Below are 20,900 nucleotides of genomic sequence, written 5' to 3'. Positions count from 1 at the left end.
GCCCTTGTCCCAGTCTGCTTTGCACTGAAGCAATTGCACCCATATTTCTTTTTCCCTTAAACCAAACAGAAAAAATTCCAAGTCTCTCTGGAATTGTTCAAAGTTCAGACTTCAAAGAGCAAAATCCTCATTAACTCTATTGCTAAGGAGATTGCTTCCTCCAACAGATTCAGAAAAATGCCACTGCCACTTACTTCGATTTAGAGAATGACTTCTCTCCCAACTTGCCCTGCACTGAAACTTTATTTCTGATCACTTTGTTCGGTGTCATGTAGGCTGTTATACTGTTATACTGTGACACATGAACTTTTTTTTTTTTTAAATTCTTGCCTTTGGAAGCAAGGAAGAAAAGAATCCATATTAGTATTATCTGCCAAGGCTCTCCCTTTGAGCAAAAGAAGTATACCAAGACACTCCTAATTGCAGCAGCCTGAGGCTGTATTATTTACCTCTTCATGCCTTCTGTCATATAGGCTACATATGTCTAATTTTTAAGAGATAGGAATTCTAATGTTTGACAAAAAAGTGGTCATCAAACCATAGAAAACAAAATTTATAATAATAATTCTTAACCCAGCTAGACTCTTAGAGGCTCGAGTTCCATAAAGAAGAAAACAATATTCTTAATATTTAGATATTCTCATACTTAAAAAATAAACATTAAAAAAATCAAAAGAAAGAGTTAAGGAAAACTTTGCTGGAGAATGCCTTTTTCTTAAACTTTCATTTTATGACCTATAACTAGCTATAACTTGCCAATTTTATAGGTATCTCTCCAATAAAGCATGTTATGTTTAGCACCAACCAAATGAAAGGCCAATATCTACTTTATAAAAATCAATGACTAAGAGCTGTTTCATTCAGCTTTAGCTCTGGTCAAGAAAACAGCATTCTACTTTGCAGATTCTGTTTCAACTTGAGGTTTTATTTTGTCTTGTCCATCTTAATGTCTTATTAAATTGTATCTATTTATCTCTTATGCTTCTTTTGTACACAATACATTGACAATTAGGCTATTTGTCATTCTTGCCCAAGACTACAAAAAGTTACGTACTAGTTAAAGGTTTTAAGAACCCTTCAAGATTAAAGCCTCGCAGAACACTCTTCTCTCCAGATTTGCATTTTACAATCCATTATTTATTATTGTTGCTTGCCCTCTCAGAACATTGTTCTTTAAGTACTGCTGTGAGCAATATACATAGTCCAAACTCATTATCTTTCTCCTTTTGTCTATCCTAACCTAAACCCAAGAGAAGACTCTCATTTTTCCATACTTGAGATAATGTCTGTGTGACCAGCTGAACAGCAGACTTATTTCTAAGTACCCAACATCTGAGCCTTAAATATTTAGATGCATGTCATTCACAGCAATTCATACATAAACCATTTCTGTTTCTGATCCCTCCAGCAGCCTAGTGTCTGAATGAGTTGTCCCAGAGAGAAAATAATAAATGAAACATCAGACATACGACTTTCCCACTCTCTTCACTCAAATCAATCTTTATTGTTCTAGATACTCTCTCTCTGTGTATATATATATATATATATATATATATATGAATTATGAAGGAGAGCTATGTGCCTTGAATCTGATTGTATACACACAATCAGATTCAAGGCACATAGCTCTCCTTCATAATTTTAACCACAAGGAGGACTTGCTCCGTTTTACTATTTCTAAAACTAACATGTTTCCCATCTAAGGTTCTTTTATTTATTTTAGGGAAATCATAGACAAGTAATTGTCTTTTCCAAACCATGAAATGTGTATTGCCCAACAGCCTGAAAAATAAGAAAACAGAAATAAAGGTCACAAGATAGAAAGGACGCACAAAAAAATCGATTCTAGTAACAAGGGGTGCATTATTTTAATTATTCTCCTTTACTCAGTTACTGGCCAAAATTACTGGATGTCTACCTCACTTACCAAGTTAAACAACCTTCCAAATACCATTTTGAATGGGGAATTGCTGCTATACATTTCTTTTAGCTAAAATAAGCTGTGGTTCAATTTAAAGAAAACAGTCATCGTAGAGCTGGTATGGCTGCCAAAAAGTAGAATGTTACATATAAAATTAACTTTTAGGAGAAGATTTAAGATCCTTTAAGGACAAATTTATCTGCCCAGATAGTAAGTTTAGGCAATTGATATTATGAATAAAATTATTACCCATAAAAATAAAATGTTTTGACCCCTCAATAAAAGTTATACAATCATCTGAATAGCAGATGGAACAGAGTCCAGTAAAATAAAGCTTTTTATAAATTATCTTGGCAATAAATGTCTGTCACCACTCAGTTTTTTAAAAAATAAAAAAATAAAGTTATATGTAAAATATAAAGTTATGTACAATCCAAGTAAAAATTAAAATAATTATAGTTTCTTTCTATAAAATAAGTTCAACACAAAACAAATTAGTGTACTGGACAATTAAATACCAGAGACAAAGCCAAATTAAATAAGCCAATAGAAATGAAATTGACAGCGATCTTTGATGCTCCTGTGTTATTAGTTCAGTTATTTTTTATATTCATTGTATTGAATAAAACATTATAATAGTCCATGTCTATTTTTTGCTTTGACTCTTAGAAATGTAAATAGAAATATTTGATTATACATTCATTCATAAATTCATTATACGTCTCTCTTTCTCTTTTTTCTTTTCTCTTGATATCTAACAAAATCCTGGTAGCTCTTAAAGGTGTTTAATAAATATATTGTATTTGCCCTCTAAATTAATTTCCAAGTATTGGGTATTTTCTATGAAAAAGTATAATTAATACAATCTTGGGGTTTTTTTAACTAAAACTATAACTGTTATAATCAATTGTTTTTTTAGTGCCTACCACTTACTGAGCATTTACTATGGACCAGGCACCATGCTAATCACTTTACTAATATTTGTTGCATTTAATTCCCATAGCAACTTCAGGCCATAGATAGTACTACTGAGGTACTGAAACCTAGAGAGGTTTAATGACTTAGAGGTAATAAGCTCCAGAACTAGGATTTAAACCCTTTTTTTTTTTTCTGACTCTAGATGAAGTTTAGCAACCAAGATTAGGCAAACTAAAACAGTATCTGGCAAAGGAAAGAAGACTCTAGAGAGGTTATGGAGAAGGGGTGAATTGGACAATGACTTTCTTTGGTATCCTTATGCCTCCCTTTATGCAACTCCTTCCTCCACCGAAAGAAAATCATCCAATTAGCTCCAATAACTCTGTGTAACAAAACTAACTAACCCCCAAGGGCTGCCTGGGTGGCTCAGTTGGTTAAGCATCTGCCTTAAACTCAGGTTACAATCTCAGAGTCCAGGGATCAAGCCCTACTTGGGCTCCCTGCTGAGCAGGGAGTCCACTCCTCCCTCTCCCTCTGTCTCTCCTGCCTCGCCCCCTGCTCATGCACACCCTTGCACTCTCTCTCTCTCTAAGTAAATAAAATCTTTTTATAAATAAATAAACAAACAAATAAATAAATAAATAATAGATAGATAATAAAATTTTAAAAACTACCCCCAAAACTCATTGATTTAAAACAATAAGTATTTACTTAGCTTGACTTTACAAGATAACAATTTGGGTGGAGTTGGGCAGAAAAGTTCTTCCCATGTTCACCAGGGTCATGCATGTGTTTGTTGGTCTGCTGACTGTTAGCAGGGGCAGCATGTAATGGAGCCATGTGTCTTCAGAAGGTAAACTGGTGAATACAGAGAAACAAGGTAGGGCAACATCCAAATGCAGAAGCACTCTTCAAAGTTCTCCTTTGTCCTATCTGCTATCCCATTGGATAAAGCAGGTTACAGAATCAAAGTGAAAGGGCACAACAAAACTACATGGCAAAGTGTTTGAATTCACAAGGTTGAAGAATTAGATCCATCAGTGAAATCAATATACCATAATCTACAACTTTTAATCTTACTTCTGAGACTCTTTCACCTTTGGCATTCTAAGTCTATGATTTCATAAGAACAGAGATGTATGGAAAATATAGATGATGTACCAGTATAAAAATGACCTTCTAGTACTGCCAGGACTCCGTCAGTGAAGAAGCCTTTATTATTTGCTACTCAACAGTGGCAACTGGACCAGCAGTATCAACATCTTGCAGCACATTGCTAGAAATTCAGAATCTTGGACCACACTCCAAGCCTACTGAATCATAATGTACATTTTAACAGGATATCCAGGTGACTTGTATTAATATTAAAGTTGGAAAAAACATTGCCTATTAGATTTATGAATCTGCTCTTCAATTTGTTCTCAGTTGTTTGCTAAGGAAATAAAACTAATATAATTAGAAGGATTTTTAACTGGAAGAATGGAAACCAAAAAAGGAGTTCAACTATCTAGTAATAACCTAATTTTTAAAACAGGCAAGACTTGGCATTTCACCAAAGAATATATACAAATAACCTAAGAACACATGCAAAGATGATTAGTATCATTAGTCATTAGGGAAATACAAATTAAAATCATACTGAAATCCACCAGAATGGCTGAAATTAAAGAGGCTGAAGGAACTTGCAAGGATGGAAAGGACCTGGTGCTCTCAGAAAACTACCCTTGAAAGTGGTTTAGCAGTTTCTTATGAAGGTAAACTTGTACCTACCCTATGACCTGGAAATTCTACTTTGAGTACATGCCCAAAAGAAATGAAAGTATATATCCACAAAATTACATGTACAAGAATGTTCATAGTAGTTTTATTCATAATAGCTAAAATTGGAAATAACCCAAATACCCATTTACAGGAGAATAGATAAATAAAATGTGGTATAGTCATGCAATGAAATACTCCTCTGCAACAAAATGGAATGATAAACAAAACATAGGTGTATCTTCCTGACATCACATTAGATAAAGAAGCCAACTACAAGAAAAAACAGAGTGTATGATCCCATTTATCTGACATTCAAGGGCAGGGAAAATGAATCTATGGTTAGCTATAGAAATCAGAATTGTGCTTTACTGCATGGCTGTGGAAGATGTGGTATGGATTCATCATAAAAGAATAAGATCTGCCTACAATAATGATCAGCTTTTGTATCTTGCTTTGACTATTGGTTACACAGGTATGTATATTTGTCAAAATGTATTGGATTTTGCACATTTTATTATTTATAAATCAAACACCAATAAAGAAGTATGCATCTCTTCACAATTTCAAATCACATATTCCCATAGATCATCCCATTTGCAATAACCCCATGGGACCTACAGGGCAGGTATTATTAGGGACCTTACAGATAAGAACATTAAAGCTCAGAGAAGTGTCCTGAGTGTCTGTAGGCCTCTGGCCACTGTTTCATTTCTTTATGCTGCATTTCCATTCCAGCAGTAAATGGGAGCAGGGCCACAAGTACTGAAATAGAACGAGTTCATAGATTCAAAAGTGCTGAGAAGAACTTTTCTTCTGGGATAGCAGTATTTGAATACTAAGCATAGTCGTTGCATATCAAATGTACACTTTCGTCTCTTGCCTGCTGTTATAGAAGATGGGGAAGCTTTCCAAAGAGGGAGATGGAGAAGACCCTGGAGAAAGGAAACTATTATTCTAGGAGAGTGGGCTTCCTTGTTTGGCTGGGCTGCTTGTTTCCCGTGGTTCATCAGAAGCAGGAGGGAGAGAAAAACATTATGGACCAGTACTGAGAGACTCAGAGAAAATTACAAAGTCCTGTATCACAGCCAATCTGAAAAGAGATATTGAAGATATCCTTCATGGGAGCCTGGGGTCAGGCTAGCCAATGTAATTGGTGATTTCTATAGCCAAAGTGTCAGCAAGGAAACAAAAGAAATAGAATGGTGGTGGGTTCCCAGAGGTCAAAACAAGACAGGTCAGCTTTGGACAGGACAGTTTCTCTAGGCTCGTAGGCTGCTTCAGAACACCAGGTCCATTTCTGGTCCCCTGGCTGAGCATTTAGTCCCACAGCCTTGAAGCTAAGGTGGTGGTTTATTTGCTGGTGCTAATTTATATATGAAATTGGTTACTTACATATAACATACTAAACTGTCCCTTGCAAGAGAGATTGCTGATTAAACAAGAAGACATCCTTGAATATTTACCACAATTAGGTTTACACAGTAAATCTGAATATAGTTCATCTATATTGTTGTTCTGATTCTTTTAGGTGAAATCTAAATTGGAGCTGGCTTGCGAAAGCACATGTATATATACAGGGAGGTAAAGGTGTGAAGAGGTGTGTTTCATGTGGTAACTAAAGAGAGGAAATAGGGACGCCTGGGTAGCTCAGTTGTTGACCATCTGCTTTCGGCTCAGGGCATGGTTCTGGAGTCCTGGGATCGAGTCCCACATGGGGCTCCCCTCAAGGAGACTGCTTCTCCCTCTGTGTATGCCTCTGTCTCTCTCTGTATGTTCTCATGAATAAATAAATAAAATCTTAAAAAAACACTGAAGGAAAGAAATAAATTAGCTCATTGGTTCTTTATCTTGGATTCACACTAGTGTCATACCTGGAGCTTTTAACAAAATCCCATCATGCCTAGATCCCATCTCCCAGAGATTATAATTTAATTGGCCCAAGGAGATGAAGAAGTGAGGGAAGCATGACTCATAGAAGCTCCACAGGTAGGTCTAATGTGCAAACCAGGGTTGAGAACAACTGAATCAGGCAGAGGAGAAAGGATGGTTATTCAAAAATGAGGCCCGAGTGCAAAGACTGGCATTCTAAGATGGGTTGGTGCCAACAACTCCTACAGAAAGAAGAAAAGCACTCAAACAGGTTGTCCCACTTTCAAGTCAGATGGCCAGTCAAGGGGGAAGACACCAGCTAACCCAAGGCCACGAAAGTCTCCCAAAGGAAAATAAAACATGGCCCCACAAGGGCTTTCATTGCTTCAGTCTTTGCTTATAGCATGTCTCATTGTGCTGCCACTTCTTATGGGAAATAAACATGGACACTCAGGCTATTGGTATGGAATCTTTGAGCTCATTATTGCCACACATCCCACTTCATCTTACAAAATGTAAATAGCAGCTTTTCTACTTGGAGTCACCTTGACCCAAGTTACCCAGATAAGCACCTAGTACCACACTAAACATATTCACTTTACTGATTCTTCTTCACTATGAAGTTGCATTTTCATATCCTACTAGAAATCAAAGAAATATGAATTATACTAATAAGATATTCTTAGAATCAGATTAGAGAAGATTAAAAACATAATACCCAGCACTGGCAACAATAAGGGAAAGAGGCTTTTTCATATTCTGCTGTTAGAAATCTAAATTTGTAAAACTTTCCTGGAGGACAATTTTTTTTTAATCTTGAGAAAAAACTTAAAAAGTTCAGAAAACCCTTAATCCAATGTCTCCCTCTGGAAATTTATCCTAAGGAACTAATTATGGATACATACACACATTTGTGTATCAGGATGATCATAACATTAGAACAACCTAAATATTAATAAGGGATTAAGTAATTAAATCACCAAGTCTGTTCCATAGAAAATGGAAAATGATATACAAAAGGATATTTATAGAATTAATCTATGATCAGACAAACAGTAGGTCATAAAACAGAATGTACAATAGAATCCTATTTTTTATTAAAATATATGTGTAGAAAAATGAATGGAGCTTGATAGGAAACTCTTGGCAGTGATTATCTGGGTGAAGAACTACTTTCTCCTTTTGTGCTATATCTTTCTGTTATATTTCATAACTTTAATTTTGTATTCCTTATATAATTAAGACAAATGGATAAAAACAAAAAATACTAAAAGCTCATATGACAAAATGCTAAAAGTTGAGATGCAATCTTTGCTTCTCTGTATTTTCAGAAATTACAAGGAATATGTGTTACTTTTATAATAAAAAGTCCCCCCAAGTAATTGTAATTGGACATTAACTAATCTAAGACATTTCAGATTCTTCAAATAATTCAACTGTTCAGCTATTATATCTTCTTTGTTGAGCCCAAAATTATTTTTAAAAATAACTGCAAACAAAAACACCATGTATTAACACAAGCTTATTTCAGTTTAAGAGAGGAATAATCTGACCTTCCACTACTGACAGTCTGTTTGGGTTTTGAGAACTGTCCTTGCCATTATGTGTGGCTTTACAACTTCAGAGTAGAAGTCACTTGGACTTTTGTTCTGCTTGGGCGTTTCCCCTTTAAGCAAAAAGGAGCTTTGCTAACAATTTTGTCCACTATAACTTGTTCAGTCACATTTTTTTTTTTAGCCCACATTGAATTGCCCTAGTTCCTAATAATCCATACCCTATTAGGGTCAAGCAATATTCTAATTGTGTTGTGTCTGAAAATGTTCAGGTACCATTTAGTGCAGGAAATTGCATCAAAATATTCCCCTTCAAATTTCACATTCAGAAAAAGAGAAAGATATTTCAGGATTTCCAAACCTATCATCTTGAGGTGCCAAAGGCATGTCTTCTGAGAAGTGTTCATCAACTATAGTCTGAGAATATTGTTTATACAGAAAGTCAACACTCCCTCTTCACTTCTTTCTGTGGAAGAACAAGACATAATTTCCAGCAACAATTACCTGAGATCTCTGCTTCTGAACAGGAAACACGTCAGCAGCCCTCAGACTCACACGCTCTTATAAGACGTGGCATTGTAATACTGGAACCTATTTCTAAGAAAGAATCTATTAGGCATTTATCTGTATAGCCTTATTTTTGTTCTTATTCCACCCCTAATCTTGTGCAAGTTCTTTTGTCTAAAGGTTTATTCTCTGTAAAGAATTCCATGAAAATTCATCCACTCACCCATCCATCCACCCATCTATCCATCCATCAATTTAGGTTTTATTCACTTACCCCACAAGTATTATCAAACACTTCTGTATGCATAGTACTGAGGACATGATGTGGAACAAGTTTCAGTGTCTGCTCTCAGGAAGCTTGCAGAATAGTGATATCATTGTCTCTCTGCCCAGCTGTGGGTATTGGGTGGACCCAGGAGTTCTTCCTGAGATATCCTTTTATCTGGATGATGCCTAGGTTCCACTATAAAATATTTCCAATTGGGAGTGTGATTTTTTTATTTTTTAGAGACTTGATTTGTTCACTAGTTTGAGAGAGAGAGAATATGAGCAGGGGGAAAGGCAGAAGAAAAAGTTGACTCCCCACTGAACAGGAAGCCTGATATGGAGCTTCATCATCACCTGAGCCTAAGGCAGATGCTTAACTGACTGAGCCTCCCAGGCACCCCAGGAGTGTGATTTAAATGTAGACTAACACAGGTCCTAATTTAGATGAAGGGCATCTAAAACTCTGATAGACAAGCCACAATCTTTCTACCCTAGAGAACTTGAGGACAGAGTTTGAGATCATCACAGCCACTGGAAAATGCGTGTTTGTGTGTGTGTGTGTGTGTGTGTGTGTGTGTGTGTGTGTGGCAGATGGTGGAGGGGGGTGTGAATCCTGAAAAGGAGAGAGCCAAAAAAAGAGAATTCCAAATTTTGCTTATATATTCTGCCCAAATCACTAGCTGATCCCAGAAACATGCATGCACAAGACAGTCAAACCAAAGATAAAATAATTAAACTGATATAGAGTTTACTGCATAAGATACAAAGTTTGCAACTTTAGACCTTTCATTTAATTCCCTGCTAAAACAATGAAATCAGCACTGTTCAGAAGAATACAACAGAATCCAGAGATTCTAATACAATGTTCACTAGGTCTAGGATACTGTCCAAAATTACTAGACATATGGAAAAACAGCAAAATGTGACCCATTCTCAAGAGAATATATAAATCAACAGAGATTGACTTTAAGATGACCCAGATGCTAGAGTTAGCGAACAAGAATAGCTATTGGAGCTATGTTCAATAATGTAAAGTATGATGTAACTGAACACAAACTTGTCTTTCATAGGTATGTCAGGAAATAATCACTATCTTCTCTTAGTATATTATCAAATACTGTGTAATAACCTACTCTTTCTGGGAAATTATATTTATCTGTGTGGGCTATTATTTCCTTCTCTCACTAAAAGGCATTTCTGATCCCAATATTTCAGTCTTCTGGCCATAGGTAGGTCCAATGGTCATCATGTGATCCAGGCCAGGCCAACCTAAGTCTCTACCTATGATTTTTTATACTGAGCTTTGGAATAGAGAGTCTGAGATGAGACATTTAAAAGTTGTTGGCAGTCACCTTCCACATAAAGGGGAGAAAGTTACTCTACAGTAGAAGCAGACTGGATGAAGCTTCCTCCAAACAAAAGCAGAGTCCATAAGCACATGAAAGGAATCTTGATAGCATTTGAACTGGTTCCACTTGTCCCTGAGTCCAACTGTATCCTATCCACTGGTTATATGAGCCAACAAATTTCCACATTTTTGTGTAATTTAATTCAAATTTGTATTCTAATAACCAAAAACTAAATGTTTTGTAAAATACAACCTAAAGAGCAGAAGATGGACAAAGAGAAGAAATCACAGTATCAAGATAATTGGTGCCTAGTACTTTCAGGACAAGGGGTAGCTTAAGAGAGATGCCAGAAAGCATAATGAAAGGATTTGCTTTGCACTTGCAAAAGACTTATTCTTTCCACTTCCACTGCACTTGAGATAAAACACTGACAGAGATGGGCAGGGAACAGCAGTAGGAAGTGAAAAGTCTTTGGGAGGTTGCCAAGGAAACCACTCACTCATTCATTACTAAAGACTTACCATAGTAGAAGGAGTGTATAGGTTGCTAAGGATATAGCAATGGCAAAATAGACAGTGCCTCTCTTCATGGAATTTCAGCCTAGTGCTGTGTTACTTTTGAGAAAGAAGACTGTTACTGTGGCCCATCTTGAGCCAAGCAAGAAAGGTGTCAGCGTCACACCAAAAATTGGAAGATCCCTATGGCATGTGAAACCAGGCCATACACTAGGTAAGAAGTTGTTTGCAGTGTCCCCAAAAGAGAGATCAGCAGATAGCCATATAAACACATTGAATATCATGACACATCTTGATAAGGGGGAAGAGATATGCCTCAATGAGCAGGAACACAAGGGAGGGAAATTGGGAGGATGTTGATGGTGCTAGAAGACGTGTTTCTCCAGGTATTCAACTTTTAAGGAAGCCATCTCCACTCTCCTTTGTGCCAGGGTTGGAGAAGAGGAGTGGTCTACAGTTGTACGCGCAACATCCTTAGGGTCTGTCAAAGACACGGATTCACTTCTGAGCTCAAGGTCTCGGAGAGCACATGATCAGAACTTAGAGGTCTGAAAGCAGAATTCTGTAATGATTTGAAGGATCCTTTCTTTTTCCCCAGGATAGTTAAAAGTACTGCCTCTCACAGCCAAATTGAGCAGTTCTGTGGTTGCATTTTACAAGTAAATGAAATCTCACTGTCATCCCATGGTGTCAGCTGTCACCTAGGCCATCATCACATTCTGCCTGGCAGGCTGGGGAATGAGGTGCAGAACAACACATTTAGCTTTCACCAATGAGCACTGGCTCTTGGGCTCATCAGTCAGTCCTGGTATACTGCAAAGTGTTCTCAGGGGGGCTTTCAGCACCAATGTGTTTTCTGAAGGCACAATTCTATACGAATGGTGGAGAAAGTATCTTGATTTTATGATAAAATAAATGATCTTAAGATGCCTTAAGATCATCCAAATTGCCTATGTTGCTAACAAGCCCTGTCTCCTGTCAAGGCCATCTACCCAGGCATATGTTTAGCAGTCCTCAGAGTCTACCAACTCTAAGGTAAATTAACCTCAACAAAAAAAAAAAAAACAAAAAAAAAAACCAAAAAAAACCACAAAAATTATCTATCTATCCATCCAATTGTCTTATCTGTCTCTATCTTCCATGTATGTATCTATCATCAATCTATCGAGGGAGAGAGAGAAAAGAAAAATCAATATTATATAGAAATGACAGTAGGATACAGAGGAAGTCATTAAACTTTGGGGTCACTGCTATGAGCTTCAACACCAGCTTCAAACAAGGCACTTACAGAAATGTGCTCCAGATATATGTAAGCACATGAGTCACTGAAAAACAGATCTGAGCTACACAGATCAGCTATACAGGTCTTACTGCTGCACAAACAGGAAGCTATGGTTTATATAGGATGAATATTGTCCAGACATTAAATATCATGTTTTGAAAAACTTAATAGTAAAATAGGATTCTTATATAAAGTTAAGTTTAAAAAACACTCATTTGGGGTGCCTTGGAGGCTCAGTCAGTTAGGTGTCTGCCTTCAGCTCAGGTCATGATCCTGGAGTCCTTGGATCAAGCCCAGGATCAGGCTCCCTGCTCAGCAGGAGTCTGCTTTTCCCTCTCTCTCTCTTCCCAGCTTATGCTCTCTTTTTCAAATAAATAAATAAAAGCTTTTTAAAAATAACAAAAAACACTCATTTAAAAATCATGTTAATTTTGAAAGTATACACACTCATACACAACCATATACATGTGTATATACATTTTCCTATATTTGACACATATGTATAAATATTTATATACCTATATATGCACATGGATTTTGAGGATTTGTGCACCAAAATATGAATTCAGGGTTTTTTCTTCTTGGCAGATTTAGCAATAACTGATTCTTCATTTCTTCTTAACAATCTTCTACATATCTAAAATTGCATGTAATGAACACATGTTATTTCATAATCAGAAAAATATTACCTTCTTTTACCATCCGTTGGCTTTAGCTTGACAAGAAGTTTGAATTCATAATTAATTAGAAAAAGGGAAATGAAACTTCATAAAACTTTCTGGTTCATGAAACTTTCAACATGAATGAAAAATGAATACTTTCTATAACATTTCTGAAATGCTGATCTCTCTACTTTAGATTCCCACTTTATTAAGAGGGAAGGCCATGAAAATAATTCATCACCTTTTTCAAATACCTTTTTGCCTGATGCTCATTCTGAAATTTTTTGAAATAATTTAAGTTAGCAATACGAAACTCCAAAGGACAGCACACATGAGAGTAAGTTAACATCTAAAATGCAGAGCTTTGTGAATCAATAATTTGGTATTTAATCCATTCAGTTATTGTGACTCTTACTAGTTGTATCAGTACTGTACTACGGAGTCAAACAGGTAGTTTTCCTTGAAGTGAGGAAATGGACATTCATGATCACACAAATAAATGTAAACTGTGACTTTGAGAAATGTTCCTAAAGAAAAGAGGTAGCATAAGTGAGGAGGTTAGAAAGTATGGACACTGGTTGTCATTGATGGGTTATATATATACTACTGAAATGAATGACAAAACACAGTTTGGGATATAGATGGAAGCATGGTGGCCTCTGAATGGCATCATGGGCCTCACTCTATGATCAATGATCCTCCAACAACAAAATCACCTGCTGCTCTTAAATTCATCTGGACAAACCATAAGTTCAATGTGAATGGCACTCCAGAACAATATGTACCTTATTCTACCACAAGAAAGAAGATTCAAGAGTGGGTCCCACCTGCAACACCTTATAAGTAAAGACAATGGAAATAGTTTAAAAATGTGAAATATGGGAAATATGGGGGTCTTCAGATAATTGCACTTTTACTGTTTCCTATTAACTTGATTAAAATTATTTGATTAAAAAAAATGTCAAAGACCTGGGATTTGATCCTGTCTGCCATGTACAACTGTATGACTGGGCAAGTTACTTAACCTCTCTGTCCTCAGTTTGCTGATGTGTAAAATGGAAATTTTAAAAGTATCTATTTCATAAGATTGTTATAAATATCAATTGAGTCAATATTTAATATTATATTAAATACTATTAATTATATATACTATTAATTATAATAGTGTTTGACACATAGCAATCTCTAGCTGAATATTTCATAAATAAATAAACAAAGTAGTATACAGGTATTGAGAAGTTTAATGGGGAGACCTGACTGATGTGGTCAGCGAAGGCTTTCCTATATAACTGATAACTGAATGGCCGGAGTTATGTATGTGAAGGTCATGGAGTGTGGGAGCTGAATAAGATTAAGGTGGAATACACAGAAAAGTGAGGACAATGAAGGGCTTATTTGGCCACATTAAATATTTGGGTTTTTATTTTATTAAAGTATGACTTGAGGTTTCTGTTTGGAGGGGATAAAAATCACTATAGAGACTAAAAAACTGGAAGAGTACAACTGACAATAAGGAAGAGTCTGTTAGGAAACTATTACAATGGAAGGAAAATAAAACTCTTCCTAGTGCTAGATCAGATATTAAGGATGAGAGAAAGGGAAATGTCAAGATTAACTCTTGGGATTCTGGAACCACTGAGACAGGGACTGCTAGAGAAAAAAGAATAGACTTGGCAGATTGAGCAAGACTTTGAGATTAAATAAGTTGAGTCTGAGATGACTTTCAATTATTCAGGTAAAAATGTTAAGTAGGTAGTGAGTTATATCTGATTCTCAAGGAAATTACAAGGCTGGAATAAAATATCAAATGCTGTTGAGAAACCAACAAAGATTAACTACAAAATGTCCAAATTTAGCAACATGGAGGTCATTCTTGACCTTAGAAAGATTGTTTTCATTACACAATGGGATTAATTGAAACTAAATTAGAAAAATGTTTTATGAGATTGGACAGTGTAAAGGGATGAAAACATTGTAGATGGAAATTTTGGGGAAAAGAGGGATTACTGGCTTTGTTTTAATGGAGAAATACAAAAATGTTAAGAAACATCTATTTGAGTGGAAGATGTTAAATATGCAAAACAAAGTATAATCAATATCACAAGATTTCTAAGTAGTCAAATAAATAAATTAATATCAAAGAAAAGAGGGGAAGACCTTTATTGAAATCAACAGAGGAGGATAGAATGGATCCAGATGTAGGCTCCTAGCACATTAGCCACCTTGTGCTTATCCTACCCAATCAGCATATTAACATAATGGATCAATGTGATGTTCTGTGGGTTACTGAAACCACCCAGATTTCTTCATATCCTATTATAAGAAGAGGATGAGTTAACATAGGCATATGTAGGGCAAACTTATTAAGAAATGTTTTTCTCCAATCCATGAGAATATGAACTATTTCTGATCCTCTTTTCTATATTTTTAAGATTTATTTATTTATTTATTTATTTATTTATTTATTTATTTATTTGAGAGAGAGAGAGAGATTACTCATGTCAGGGAGGGGAAAAGGGAGACGGAGAGAGAGTGTCTTAAGGAGACTCCATGCTGATCACGGAACCTGACACAGGGCTAGATCTCACAACCCTGAGATCATGACTTGAGCTGAAACCAAGAGTCAGTTGCAACCGACTGTGCCACCCAGGTACTTCTCCTTCTGATCTTCTTTTCTTATCAGAATACAAAAAATGCTGTCACCAAATTAATGGCCCAGGGTCATGTAACTGAGGCTTTATGGATCTCCTCTAGCAACAATGAAACATCTGGCACAGTATCTGCAAACAGGGCTACTAGTGTTTGTGTCTTCAGGGACCGATAAAGCCTGACCAGCAAACTTAGAGGAAATAAGGAAAGGATAGGGACCATAGCCCCACTAATCTCTGCCATACATTTACTACATTCTGTTCCCACAATGCATTAGCCAGCATTGGTATTTCTAGTGTGGGGGCAATTTCAGAGATTTCTATTTGGCCTCCCACACTATACTACCTCTTTACCTAACAGGGAAGGACCCAGTGAAACAATTATTCCAACTATTAAGTTTGTCTATCTCAGTTATACATTAGGGAAATGACCATTGACCTGATGGTCCCATTGAAGGCTGGATTTTAGTCAGAATACCACTCATTATCTGAACTTCATAAACCATCACTCTACAGGGAAGCCATGATGATGCTTTGAAGTGCCAACTCTGTACCAGACAGAGCATGGAAGCAGACAGATAAAGTCTCCATATTTATATTTTATATTCTCTTTTGGAGAGAGATGTAGATTTTTTTTCTTTTAAATGTAAGAAAGTTCTTCGCAACCAAAAGATTGTCCCTTCAAGAGAGTATTTTTCTCAAAAGAATGCTAGACATCAAATTATATGTTTATGGGATCAGCAAGTTATTTAAAAATTGAGCTAGTGGACATAGGCTATCACTGCGAAGAAGTCACACAGGAAGTAGCATTTTAAAGGGAAGATACAAATGTGTTAATTGGAAGAAAAATAGAAACAATGCATGAAGATATAAAATAAAGGTGATAATTAATGGAGTGAGTCCTGCAAAAGGGATTAGATTGTGAGTGAATAAATCACTGGTTTTGAGAAGGAAAATGGACTTTCTTTTTCATTTACAAGAATTGAGAATTTATAAGAAGTAAGAACAAGGTGACAAGGGGTGCCTGGGTGGCTCAAGTCAGTTAAGCTTCAGACTCGATTTCGGCTCAGGTCATGATCTCATGGTCCTTGGATCAAGCCCTACATCCAGCTTTATGCTCAACGGAGAGTCTTCTGGAGATTCTCTCTCTCTCCCCCTCTGCCTACCCACTCACACACACACTAGCTCTTTCTCTCTCTCTAAAATAAATAAATAAATCTTAAAAAAAAAAAAAGAACAACATGACAGGTGAAAATGCAAAAATAATGTAAGGCAGGAAATAGCTGAGAGAATCGGAGTTGAACTTTTTTTGGATGGTGTTATTCATCTTGGTGAAGATGAAAGGGGCTATAGATGGGTCTTTAGGTGTGAAGAGAAGGGCAAAAAAAATATATGGAATCTCATCTCTGAGGACCATGACTCCAAATCATAGCAATTGGTTCACAGGCTTTGCTGAGAGCTCATCAAAGGTTATGTGCCATGAATTTTTAGAGCACCTAATCAGCGTGAGTTTCTCCAGCAAACCAAGAGCAGAGAACATCAGAAATTCAGGTTGTAAAGCAAACTAAAATGAAAGTAAATAAATAAATACATAAAAAAATAGATGGCAAATATGATGGAAAGTCAGGGCATTTGATATACAAAAGTGTTATAGAAATGGATGATGACATAGTCCCATTTAGGCAGAGAATTCAGAATCTAGGAGAGAAGTCACGGTCAATTCATGATAACGTGACAGGCCAATGCAGAATAAGACAATTGGGAAGGTAGGAAATAAGAAGATTGTAGACAGAAAGGAATTGCAGACTCTGGATATGGGGTTACAGAAGCTTCTAGAAATATCATCAAGATGAGGCATTGATCCTTAATTAAAAGTATTGTATATGGTGAGGGTTTCAAAAAATACTTTCCAGTTTCAATCCACCATTTATTACAGATCTGTATGTGAAATCCTAAGGTGTTAATTAAAGCCTTTATAAACATTTGCATATAGTAATTTCACAATTCTTTGAGGAGATATGAAGAAGCACTTCATCTTTTGAACACAGTCTATTTTTGCAAGTGGTTGTTATCAATGTGAAGTTATAAAAAGGAAACTTCAGATGCCTTCTCTGTGCTGTTGGCAACAGTCTCTTGTTGGCCAGAAAAGGAGGATGATGTGATTGGATTACAGACTAGAAAATTCCTAAATGTGCCTCATGCTATATTTATGATGATTGAATTAAATTTTGTTACCCCCAGGGTTTGGTGATCAACTTGGAGAACAAACAAAAACTAAAGAAACAGAAAAGAACATTTTCTCCTCATGTTCTGCTTCTTAGTAGAGAAAATGAATTCCTAAGAGCTGTATTGTTTTGACTGGAAGAAACAACTCTGGCAAGGCAGCAGGTGGTTATCGTTTTGAAACAAAAAAATAACTGAAAATTCCCATACCTTAAAGTTCAAAATGTTCTTTTGAACTTAGTTTGATTGAGTATTAATGTCTCCTGAGTATTGATATCTGTGGGTGAGCTCTGAAATGCTAATGACAATGAGTGACTTCATGGCTCTGGATCACATATTCAAAGTCCTAAATACAGAAGAAAAAAAAAGAGTAACTGAAGCCCTCTCTTAGCCTATGAGAGACACATTTCTGAAAGTAACATCCCCTGCCCACCCCCCTCCTTGGAAATACCAAATACAACATCTGGTTATATCAATTCCCTAAGAGCAATTTTACATCACCTGAGCAGCAAACACATACACTGAGGTCTCTCCAGAATCATCTACCTGTTACAGATGAATTACAGAATCTCAGACTGACTACATCCCTAGTCCAATTTGGTCACATCTCTACAGATACGGTATTTGGTTAATTTGTTTTTTTCTACAATGGGAAATCCCTTTTCTTCTCCTTTTCTGGAATGCAGAGAGGAAAAATTCATAGTCTTAATATGGTTTGGAAGTTCCGCAAAATACTTGATAGTCTGCTTTGATAGGTATAAAATGGAAGTAGATGGATTAAGTCCTCCAAATTACATAACACCAGGACACATCATTCTTGCAGAACACCATACTGTGTCCCAAGTGGTGTCATTCACATTACATTCTGTGTTGTGCAACATGGTGGCCCTGTGGAGAGCAGATGACAAATGAGTTTATCAGGTAAGTGTGCATGAGCAAATATTTGTGGGCAGAACAGGTTGTCTCTTCATGATAGCAGATAATAGTAGGCTAACACTTACATAGCACTGACTTTTGCCCAGCATTCTTCTACTCTTTATTATCTCATTTTACACATGAGGAAACTGAGTTAAAGAGAGAGAAGGTTCCTTACCCTCAGTCACAGTGCTCGTAAGTGGCAGAGCCAAGATTTGAAAGTAGTCAGAGAAAGTAGTCTGCCTCCAGAATCTGGGCTTGTCTGCTTTTCAGATAGAGAAAATAATAACCAGGACAACAACATAGTTAGTGAGATCTGCAATGAAAGAAATATTTGGGAGAGCACTTGATTTATTATCCAAGCCGAGTCTTTCAAAAGCAAGCACTGGATATATTTTCTAGTAACTCATAAAAATATAAAACAAAGTGAATTGACAGTGGCATCTGAGAGAGCAAATTCAATCATGTAGCAATTACTCCCTTCCTCTTAATATCATATCAAATCTTGCACACACACAAAAAATAAAGAAACCAGCTTTCTTTAGAGAGAGCATACTCTGCTCTCCATTTTTCCCTTTTTTAATGGAATTTAGTGAAAGAAAAGCATGAGCTTTCTTTTTCCATATGTTTACCTTTAATATAACAAGGTGAAAATAAATGATGAAAATGAAATACATGAAAATCTATATTTATAAAAAACAAAATATCCTAAAAGGAAGAGAATCACTGCTGCAGTTATTTTTCTATTGGTTTTATTCAGGTGCTTCCTGATTGTACTGTTTTGATTTTTTTTTTTTTACTTATATAATAATGTCTAATTAAAGTAAAATTTTCAGGAATATGAGAGAACTTTTCAAAGTGTGTTATATAGAATTTTAAAAATATAATTTAGTATTATCAAACACAGAAACTGTTATCCTGGAGTTAAAACAAAGCACTGCTGATTTAAATGTGGCAGGCAACCATATCATATAGTTTTTTTTCTGCAAGATGTAACTTCTACTTGACAATGTTCATACATCATTCTCAGATTCTGACAGATAACATGATTGTAAATATTTTACAACCAAGCTAGTAAAGTATGCCAAGGTTCACATAAAAGAAACTCTGGCAATTGGTAAAAGGCTTCTCAATAAAATGGAACACCCTTACACCTCAAACAGCTCTGTTAAAGATTGAGAGATAAAGACATTTGGATAGAAATTACTTGGCAAAGTCAAAAGTAGCATTCAGCTTGGTTCTGCACCTAAAAATGAAAGTCACAAACATGAATGAGTAAAGACCTTATCTTTGGAGAACAAAGATGAAAGTTCCATACTAAAAGTTTTAAGAATTAAAAAATGGGGGGGGGGGGGTTCCCATCTTGGTTTGAAAGTGCCCAAAGCAAATGCATTACAGAAAATTAAAATTGTTCCTAGAAAATTTCTTTAGATTTTCTGGAATTTGAACAAAACCATGTTCTTGGAAAGCTGAAAAAAAAAACATGATTGTTTCTATTGATCAGGAAGGAAAGCTGAGCCCGCAAGCAATTTATTTTGCCATCGTCATGAGAGCACAGGAATATTGCACTTGAGAGTATCGAAAACAACATGCAGATTCTTTAGGAGGGAGTGATAGCATTCTCCATTTGTGAGGAAGAGTATGCCCTGACCTGCAGCTGGGTTCCCTACCCCAAACAGCTGGGAGAATTTTTAGTTAAGACTGGATAGTCAATCTGAGAAGAAAAATAAAGGGGAGCGGGGGAGAGGAAGTGTGTGTGTGTGTGTGTGTGTGTGTGTGTGTATCTTTCTATTTGTCTAGCTGAGCCCAGGAGAATGAGAGATACATGACTTAATAAAGGGATGTAATATCAATAAGAGCTTTTCCTTATCCTTTGTTCTAGCTGGATTTGAAGGTCGGTGGGATTTTACCAACAAACGCTGCCTATGCGAATCCATGGCAGAAAACAAAATTAGCAACAAGGCACAAACAAAATAGGAAATGAAGGGGTGGGCAGCTCTTGCTCCTTCTCCCTAGGCCGCTTCCCTCCTCCCAGCCTGAGCCTCCCTGCCTGAATCTTGTGGACCCACAGCAGATGTTAGGGCTTTGTTCTTTTACTTTTAAATAACAAAAAGCCACCGCTGATCTCATCTGGAGGAAAAGAGGACTTGACTATAAGGTTCCTCATTTGAAAAATTGAAGCTGGGTACAAACTATTCCTTCTCCTTCCTCTGGCTCTCTTCATTCCTGGTCCACCATGCACATCAGTTCTCTTTTATGCCTGCCACCTATTTGGATCTTTTCTGCTCCTTTATAATTTCAGTTTGTTCATGGCTTTGGCCAGTCACAGTCCTCCTCCATGACATCCTCTCAAAAAAGAAAGCTCTATTTTACCTCGATTTCAGATTCCCAAGATAGAGATTGCAGTTGGCTCCACTCATTCTTTTGTGTCTGGTCATGGTTCACAAATATTTGGTTACTGTTAGGCCTTGAATTGTGTCCCCTAAAAAGGTATATTGACACCCTTACCC

General features: G+C 36.4%; 1 long non-coding RNA gene across 1 annotated transcript; it reads right to left on the bottom strand.

Annotated features, from left to right (window-relative positions):
- Positions 1 to 3,525: 3,525 nt before the first annotated feature.
- Positions 3,526 to 19,042, bottom strand: LOC140608371 (uncharacterized). The gene is made up of 6 exons (XR_012010383.1): positions 18,569 to 19,042; positions 17,686 to 17,821; positions 12,461 to 12,579; positions 8,804 to 8,992; positions 8,527 to 8,619; positions 3,526 to 3,697 (listed from the first exon to the last, which is right to left on the bottom strand). It is a non-coding gene; the product is annotated as an uncharacterized lncRNA (long non-coding RNA).
- Between the last annotated feature and the right edge of the window lie 1,858 nt (positions 19,043 to 20,900).

This window comes from Canis lupus, chromosome 17 (genome assembly GCF_048164855.1).
Source record: "Canis lupus baileyi chromosome 17, mCanLup2.hap1, whole genome shotgun sequence".
Taxonomy (NCBI): Eukaryota; Metazoa; Chordata; class Mammalia; order Carnivora; family Canidae; genus Canis; species Canis lupus.
Note: the sequence above shows the minus strand (reverse complement) of the source record. Positions and strands in the feature narration are given on the sequence as shown.